Raw genomic sequence first — 8,544 nt, forward strand, 5'->3', positions numbered from 1 at the left:
CTCTCTCCCTGTGCCTGTGGGGGAGGGTTAATGCAATAAAAATGAATATTCTGCCTCGGGACCGCTATATTCTCAGTGGCCTACCTGTATGTATCCCTCCACCTTATTTTTGAAAATTTAGTAACCTTGCTAGAGTTATTTTTATGGAGCCTTGATCAGTGCCTACAACTATCATTTAATAAACTCCAACTCTCTATGGGAAAGGGGGAGGGTTCCTAGACCCACATAATTATTATTATGCTTTTATTGTGTCACAGATATACTGGTTACAGCATCCTAACACCCTTATATCCTCACAGGTGAAAACTGAACATGTATTAATACAGCCAATTCTCCCTACAGGTCTCTTTGGTTCCGTTTTTGTCCAGTGGAGAAAAATAAGGTGCCTACAATGGTGGCTGCATGAAGGTGTAACTGTGCCTTCGTGGGTCACAACTGAGCATACCAAATTCAGGAATAATTGCTGAGAAATAGGGTAGACACACCCCAAAACTGGTGTTTATTCTCCTATAAGATATACCAGACTTCAGTTTCACCACACTGGCTAACGAAGTCAGAAAAGCAGTTTCCTTAGGTATGCCAGTCCTTGTATCACCTCCAAAAACACTAGACTTAAAGAGGAGAGGTTCTTTAAAACCAATTTAATCAAATAAGAGGTTCTTCTGATCTCAAAGGACCAGCCACACACCCAGGTCAATATATAACTCAGATCTTACCCAATAATCATGTCGTTGTCAATCTTTTAGTATCTAAAATCTAAAGGTTTATTTATAGAAAGAAAGGTGAGAGTTAAAGTTGGTTAAAGGAATCAAATACATACAATAATTGCAAAGTTTTTGGTTCAGGCTTGTAGCAGTGATGGAATAAACTGCTGACTTCAGTCAAGTCTCTGTTGCTTCCAAATCATTGGAAGGTCCTCAGTCCCTGTGTTAGAATGCTCTCATTAGTATAAATCCAAAGTCAAGAGGTTTGAGCAGGAAAGAGGCAAAATAGAGATGTTTCCAGCACCTTTTATAGCTTCTGCCATGTGGAGGGAAATCCATTGTTTCAAACAAAGCCCTCACCACAGCTAGTGCAAAATTACAGGTAAAAGATGGAGTTTGGAATCACATGGGCAAGTTTCATGTCCATGCATGACATCGATTAGTCATAGCAGGAAACAGACCCTTAAGTCCCTTAAGTGTAGATGGGCGTTCCTCATGGTCCATTGTGAATTAAATGTTCCTTGATAAGCCACTTAATTTGAATAGTCCCTTCAAGATGTGCAAGCTAAATACTTTGTGGGTGTTACCCCAGAAGCAAACATTTGAAATCCAGGTATAGAGCTAATACTCATATCTTCAAATACAAAAAAATGATACTTAAACTCCCCAAGATTGTATCCACTATGTATACTTTGTTAATGAAGAGGAACTCTTAGTCCAGGGGTGGACAAACTATGGCCTGCGGGCCATTTTAATCCGGCCCTTGAGTTCCTGCTGGGGAGTGGGGGTGGGGGCTGCTCCACACAGCTCCCAGAAGCAGTGGCATATCCCCACCTCGGGCTCCTATGCGGAGATGTGGCCAGGGGGCTCACCTCCACATGCTGCCCCCGCAGCTCCCATTGGCCAATGGGAGCTGCAGAGGCAGCGCCTGCAGACGAGGCAGTGCACAGCAGAGCCGTCTGGCCACAGCTCCGTGTAGAAGCGGGGCAGTGGGGAGAAAGAGACATGCTGCTGCTTCTGGGAGCTCAGCCCTGATCCCCCTCCTGCCCGCCGAACTCCTCGGTCCCAGCTAAGAGAACGCTTCTGCACCCCAAATCCCTCATCCCCAGCCCCACCCCAGAGCCTGCACCCCCAGCTGGAGCCCTCACCCCCCCATATCCTGATCCCCTTCCCACCCTCTGAACCTCTTGATCCCAGCTCAGAGCACCCTTCTACACCCCAAACCCCTCATCCCCAATCCCACGTATAACAGAGCACTTCACTGCTCCATTCCAAAAATCAGTTGGAGACCACTTAATATGCAAGCACCAGTGTCCTTTTATTCTTTGTGTCAGTTCCCACCAACGTTTATATACAGTCCATCCAGCCAGCTCCCTGGGGGACAGTTAGCTTCTTTAGCTAGCTGGGAACTACAGCCACAGGCTCCCCCCTTTCCTGTTCCCCCCTCTGCTTCCTTCCTGCCAGCTTTATATAGCCTCCTGGCTAACAAGGGCCGGAGGTGTTTTTCCTTAAGCCCTTTGGAGAGCCACACCGAGCCAGTACCAATTAATACCCCTTAATTGGAGCTGGGCTAACAGGGGCCTGGCCAGAACCTTTTTGGCCAGCACCCTCACCCCTTCCCGCTCCCCAACCCCAATTTTGTGACTATTCATGGCCCGCCATACAATTTCTATATCCAGATGTGGCCCTTGGGCTAAAAAGTTTGCCCACCCCATCTGAAGTTTTGTGAAAGTCTGGGAAGGGGATTTATCACAGCCCTTAAAAGAATGCCAGTGGCAGAGTATATTATGTAATGTTAAAAATGCTTCTGTGGATCTCAGGTTCTGCTTGATACACGAAAAGATTTTATTCAAAATGCATTGGATGCCACAGCGGTTGAACAAGAGCAAAGCCTTATCCTCTGAAGTTTGTTGGTCTTGTAACAAAGAAAAAGGTACCCTGATGCATGTGCTATGGGACTGTCCAGAATCAGGTAGCTGTGGAAAGAGGTGGATGCAAGAGTTTAAACTGCTCAGCTTCAGCAGGTGAATGTCAGCTGAAAATTATATCCTAGGTTCTTTACTTGCTAGATTGGGTTTAATTCTGCCACAAAGACCTTGGTTCTTGAAGGATGCAGAGATCATTAAGTGTGTGATTTTACAAAAATGGAAGAGTAGGCTTATGCCCAAAATAAGAGCAGTGGTATTTGGACCTATCTGAGAATCCAAAGGAAGAATAGCTTCTCACCATAAAGAGCAATTATGTGAATTTGAAGAAATATGGACCTTGGTTCTAGATACTTTTGGATAAAAATGTTGAGATGGCTCACAGAATGCCAGACTACATTCACATAACCCTTCCTCTCCGCCCCCCCACCAGTCCTTTCTTCCTCTCCCTAGTCACATATGTCTTCTCTTATTTTATTACTGTTACCTCTGCCATAACGTTGTGTATGTAGTATTGTCCAGTCTTACAGCTTTGACAAGTTGTAAAATTGTATAATTCCATAATTCTTTTGGAGATCCTGTGAAGTATGAGTACACCTCTACCTTGATATAACGCTGTCCTCGGGAGCCAAAAAATTTTAACGTGTTATAGGTGAAACCGCATTATATCGAACTTGCTTTGGTCCACCGGAGTGCGCAGCCCCGCCCCCCCGGAGCACTGCTTTACCGCGTTATATCTGAATTCGTGTTATATTGGGTCGCGTTATATCGGGGTAGAGGTGTATTTGGAAACATATACCAGCTGGACTTATGTTTTGTACTTCTCATTGTTTCTTTATGAAAATCAATCAAAAATTAATCATAAACATTTACAAAATCATGGAAACAAGGACTTTGATATCAGTTGGTAAATTCAGCCTTATCAATAATATCCTATCCATGCTAACAAAACTACTATGGTGCCAGATCCAGTTACAGCGGGTAATGTGCTAATTAGTGGTTTAAACACAGTTCGGCTCTGCTTGCTGTAGACAGGACTGAAGTGTGTTTTAACTATGTTTGTGATTCATCCTGCATACTTGAACACTGCACTATTCCTTTTAGGAAGAAACTAAACAATTCTGAATAGAACAAGGACAATCATTTTCTTAAACAATTTTTTATTCTCCTTTTTTGGGGTCCTGTCAGCATGAAGTTTACAAACTTGTTATAATGTTTATAAACTTGTTATAATGCTGCATGGGTACATTGTTTCCAGCAGGATTCTAATCGAGCTTCCCTGACCTGAATGGACAAGTTTATTTCTGCCCAGACACCCACCCGGCTCTATGAGACTCTCTCCTTAGGTAGGCTGCAGCACAGTTATAGTTCAATTCTTAAATATAAATCTTATCAGTGTTGGTTGAGAATCAGGACTATGATGATGGTGAGCCATAGCCATGTTTTAGAGAGAGAGATGGTTGTTTAGTGTTTCAAATCCATGTGCTTAGAGGCAGGCAGCACAATCCAATGGATGGTACACTGGATTGGAAATAAGGGATTGTGGGTTCTGTTTCCGTCTTTGATATAGACTTCCTCTACCAACTTGGACAAATCACTGCACCTTTGTACCTCACTTTGCTTGCCTTTAAAATTGGGATAATGCTTACTTGCCTTTTGCAAAGCTTTTGGAGATCTGTGGATGAAAAAGCTATGTAAATGCTATGTTTTTATATTTGCTATTGATTTTTTAATGTGTCGTTTACAAGGAATTAGTGGTATACAAGTTGCCACTTGCTGGAGCTGATAGTGGGGTCCACTTAAATCTTAGTGTATCCTGCCATTTGAGATATTTCCCACCACATCTGAGAGACCGCATCACCTAAATGCTCAAGAGTCTGGCTCTCATGAAAAGAGAGGAGGGATGTTAGTCTGGAAATGCTTGACCAGGACAGAAATATAATGGAGTGTTACTAGAGTTAGAGCGGTGGTGCCCAAACTTTTCCTCTCATGCCCTCCCTTTACAATAATGGAATCTATCCGTGTTTTCTCTCCCTCTCCCCCACACCCCAATTACTGCACAGTTGGCTCAGCAAAGAAGCTTAGGCTGAAGGTGGAGCTATATGCTGGGCCTATTGTGATTTCAACACCCAGAAATTAACCCTCATCCTGATACAATGCCTGGAATTCATAGGGGCTGACCTCAATTCATTACTGGCCAAAGTGCTCCTACCCCCACACAGATTCCTCTTCTTGGTCATACTCATAGAGACAATACAAAACAGCCCCCAAATATCATCCAGATACTGCCTCTAGCTCTTGGCGCATATGGCAGCCAGCACAGCGGTGATATCTCATGCCAGGCTTCACATGCGGTGAAATGTGTTTCAGCTTGGTCTACAGACCAAACAGAGAGACACTAAACAAACCTCTGTTGCTGCCCACCATGGTCAAAAACTCCCTGGATTGGTGGAAAAACCCAGCAAATGTTTGCAAACTTTTCACAAACTTCTCTCTCGTTACTTCTCACCACTGACACATCACTCATAGGTGGGGCCCACTTCTAAATGACCTTACAACACAAGGAAAATGGTTATCCACAGAGACATCCCTCCACATAGAATCATAGGACTGGAAGGGACCTTGAGAGATCATCTAGTCCAACCTCCTGCACCCATGGCAGGACTAATTATTATCTAGACCATTCCTGACAAGTGTTTGTCTAACCAACTCTTAAAAAATCTCCAATGATGGAGCTTCCACAACCTTCCTAGGCAATTTATTCCAGTGCTTAACCACCCTGACAGTTAAGAAGATTTTCTTAATGTCCAACCTAAATCTCCCTTGCTGCAATTTAGGCCTATTACTTCTTGTCCTAGCCTCAGAGGATAAGAAGAACACTTTTTCTCCCTCCTCCTTGTAACAACCTTTTACATACTTGAAAACTGTTATGTCTCCTTTCAGTCTTCTCTTTTCCAGACTAAACAAACCCAATTTTTTCAATCTTCCCTCACAGGTCATGTTTTCTAGACCTTTAATAATTTTTCTCACTGTTCTCTGGACTCTCCCCAATTTGTCCATATCCTTCCTGAAATATGGCACCCAGAACTGGACACAATACTGCAGTTGAGGCCCAATTAGTGCAGAGTAGAGTGGAAGAATTACTTCTCGTGTCTTGCTTGCAACACTCCTGCTAATACATCCCAGAATGGTTTGCTTTTTTTTGCAAAGCATTACACTGTTGACTCATTTTTTGCTTGTGGTCCACTATGACCCCCAGATCCCTTTCCGCAGTACTCCTTCCTAGGCAGTCATTTCCCATTTTGTATGTGTGCAACTGATTGTTCCTTCCTAAGTGGAGTTCTTCGCATTTGTCTTTATTGAATTTCATCCTATTTACTTCAGACCATTTTTCCAGTTTGTCCAGATCAATTTGAATTATAATCCTATCCTCCAGAGTACTTGCAACCTCTCCCAGCTCGGTATCGTCCGCAAACTTTATAAGTGTATTCTATGCCATTTTCTAAATCATTGATGAAGATATTGAACAGAACCGGACCCAGAACTGATCCCTGCGGGACCCCACTTGTTATGTTCTTCCAGCATGACTGTCAGCCACTGATAACTATGCTCTGGGAATGGTTTTCCAACCAGTTTTGCACCCACCTTATAGTAGCTCCATCTAGGTTGCATTTTCCTAGTTTGTTATCAGAAGGTCATGCGAGACAGTATCCTTGAGCTCAGGGTAGTCAGGAATGCCTGGATCCATTTCCTCTCACTGGTCAAGGGAACACACACGAGAGTCCTAATGACAACATAGCTTGTATATATTACATAAATCGAAAAGTAGAAGCCAGGTCACCCTTCCTTTGCACAAAGCACTAAAGTAATTGAACCGGTGAATCTCCCACAACATTACACTATCAGTGGCCTACCTTCCCGGTACACAAAACTCAATGGTGGACAGTCTCAGTTGCAAGTTCCCACACAACTACAAATGGGAGATAAACCCAATTGTGCTTCACAACATATTCAGGTGGTGGGGGGACACTGAAAACAGACCTGTTCGCCACTTACCTGAACAGGAAATGGCCATGCTACTGCTGCAGAGCAGGGATAGGACAGCACTCTCTGGGCAACGCTCTCTTTCTTCTGTGGGACAAGGACCTTCTCTATGCCTTTCCCTTGTTTCCCCTACTGTTAAAAGTCCTATTCAAAATAAAAAGAGAAGGAGCACACATCATACTAATTGCTTCCACCTGGCCAAGACAGACTTGGTAGTCTTACCTGTCACAACTTGAGACATGCCTGTCAATCTGTCTTCAATCCACTCCATACCTCCTCTCGCAGAATGAAGGACACACGCTGCATCTCAACCTCGGGATTTTCCACCTCAAGACTTGACTCCTCATGGTTCCAACGCATAGAAAGCTCCTGCTCAGGGGAGGTACAAGAGGTATTACTACACATTAGAAAAGCCACAACACGCTGTACGTACCTGCAAAAGTGGCCCTGGTTTCAGGCTTGGTGTAATTCCCAACAAATTTCTCTGCCACTCACTACTCTTCCAAAGATCCTAGACTGTGTACTGACTCTTAAAAAATCGGGATTATTTCTCAGTTCACTCAAGGTCCACCTAGTGGCTATCGGAGCCTTCTATCGACATGTAGAGGGATACTCAGTGCTATCACATCCAACCACAAAATGATTCCTCAAGGTATAGTAAACCTTTTCCTACAACCCTGACATCCCACCCCTAGATGGGATCTAAACCTAGTGTTGAAAAACCTGACTAGACCTCCCTTCAAACCCATGGTTTACATACCTGAAAATGAAAACTGCCTTCCTGGTGGCGATCACCTTGGCTAGGAGAATAGGGGAAATAACAGCTCTGATGGCATGCATCCCCTCTACACAGTATTCTTTTGGGGCAAGGTCACACACAAACTGCAGCTGAAGTTTACCCCCAAGGTGACCTCCCCTTTTCACATGAACCAACTGATCCACCTTCCAACTTTTTACCCTAAGCCTCACTGTGATAAAAGGGAGACTATACTATAGACATTATATGTTAGGAGAGTCCTGGCCTTTTACCTGGATAGGACGAAGGCTTTTAGGAAGTCTCCCAAGATTTTTCTTTTTATTGTGGAAGGATTCAGTGGGGGGACACATCTCAAAGAACCATTGTTACTGCAGAAAGTGAGTAACTTCTTTGTTTCTTATGATATATAATTGAAATCTAGACATTAAACATATCTTTAAATATTTCTCTTGCTCATTAAAAATAAAATCTAAATTCTCCAGATTTCTCATTTTATATTGTTCAAGTGTGCAATTTGCAATGAGAGCTGCTTGGGTCTATTCTGGCATTTTTCTGATTGTTTCTTGAGGTCAAAGAATAAAGAAAAAATGTATTAAAAAAGAAAAATATTTACCTTGTTGAACTATAGGATGTCATTACCAGATCTAAGAACCCCAGAACAAAATTATTTAAATAGACTGTGCTCTTGCATTTCCCCATGGGCCCTTTGCAGTTTAAGAGAGAAATAATAGGGAGGCAGTGTTAATGGGCACTTCTTCTCTTCTAGTTCTGTGAAACTTACAACTAGCAAAGGAAGATGCTCAGTACTGGGAAATCGTTAGCAATTCATTCCTGGGATGATGGCACCTGACAGACATCCTGTGTTCCTGTAAGTGCTGCAGCTGCCTTCCCCCAGAACAGTGGTTCTCAACCAGGGGTATGGGAGTAAATCAACTCATCTAGATATTTGCCTAGTTTTACAACAGGTTACATAAACAGCACAGCACTAGCAAAGTCAAAACAAACTAAAAATGTCACACGAGTTGTTTGTACTGTGCTATACTGTACACTGAAATGTAATTGTAAATATATATTCCAATTGATTGATTTTAAAATTATATGGTAAAAAGAAATT

The 8,544-nt window shown here is 43.0% G+C and overlaps 1 long non-coding RNA gene across 1 annotated transcript; it reads right to left on the reverse strand.

Annotated features, from left to right (window-relative positions):
- Positions 1-2,390: 2,390 nt before the first annotated feature.
- LOC128841114 (uncharacterized) lies at positions 2,391-8,414 on the reverse strand. The gene is made up of 3 exons (XR_008445774.1): positions 6,686-8,414; positions 6,275-6,413; positions 2,391-2,680 (listed from the first exon to the last, which is right to left on the reverse strand). It is a non-coding gene; the product is annotated as an uncharacterized LOC128841114 (long non-coding RNA).
- Between the last annotated feature and the right edge of the window lie 130 nt (positions 8,415-8,544).

Source organism: Malaclemys terrapin, chromosome 7 (assembly GCF_027887155.1).
Source record: "Malaclemys terrapin pileata isolate rMalTer1 chromosome 7, rMalTer1.hap1, whole genome shotgun sequence".
Lineage (NCBI taxonomy): Eukaryota > Metazoa > Chordata > Testudines > Emydidae > Malaclemys > Malaclemys terrapin.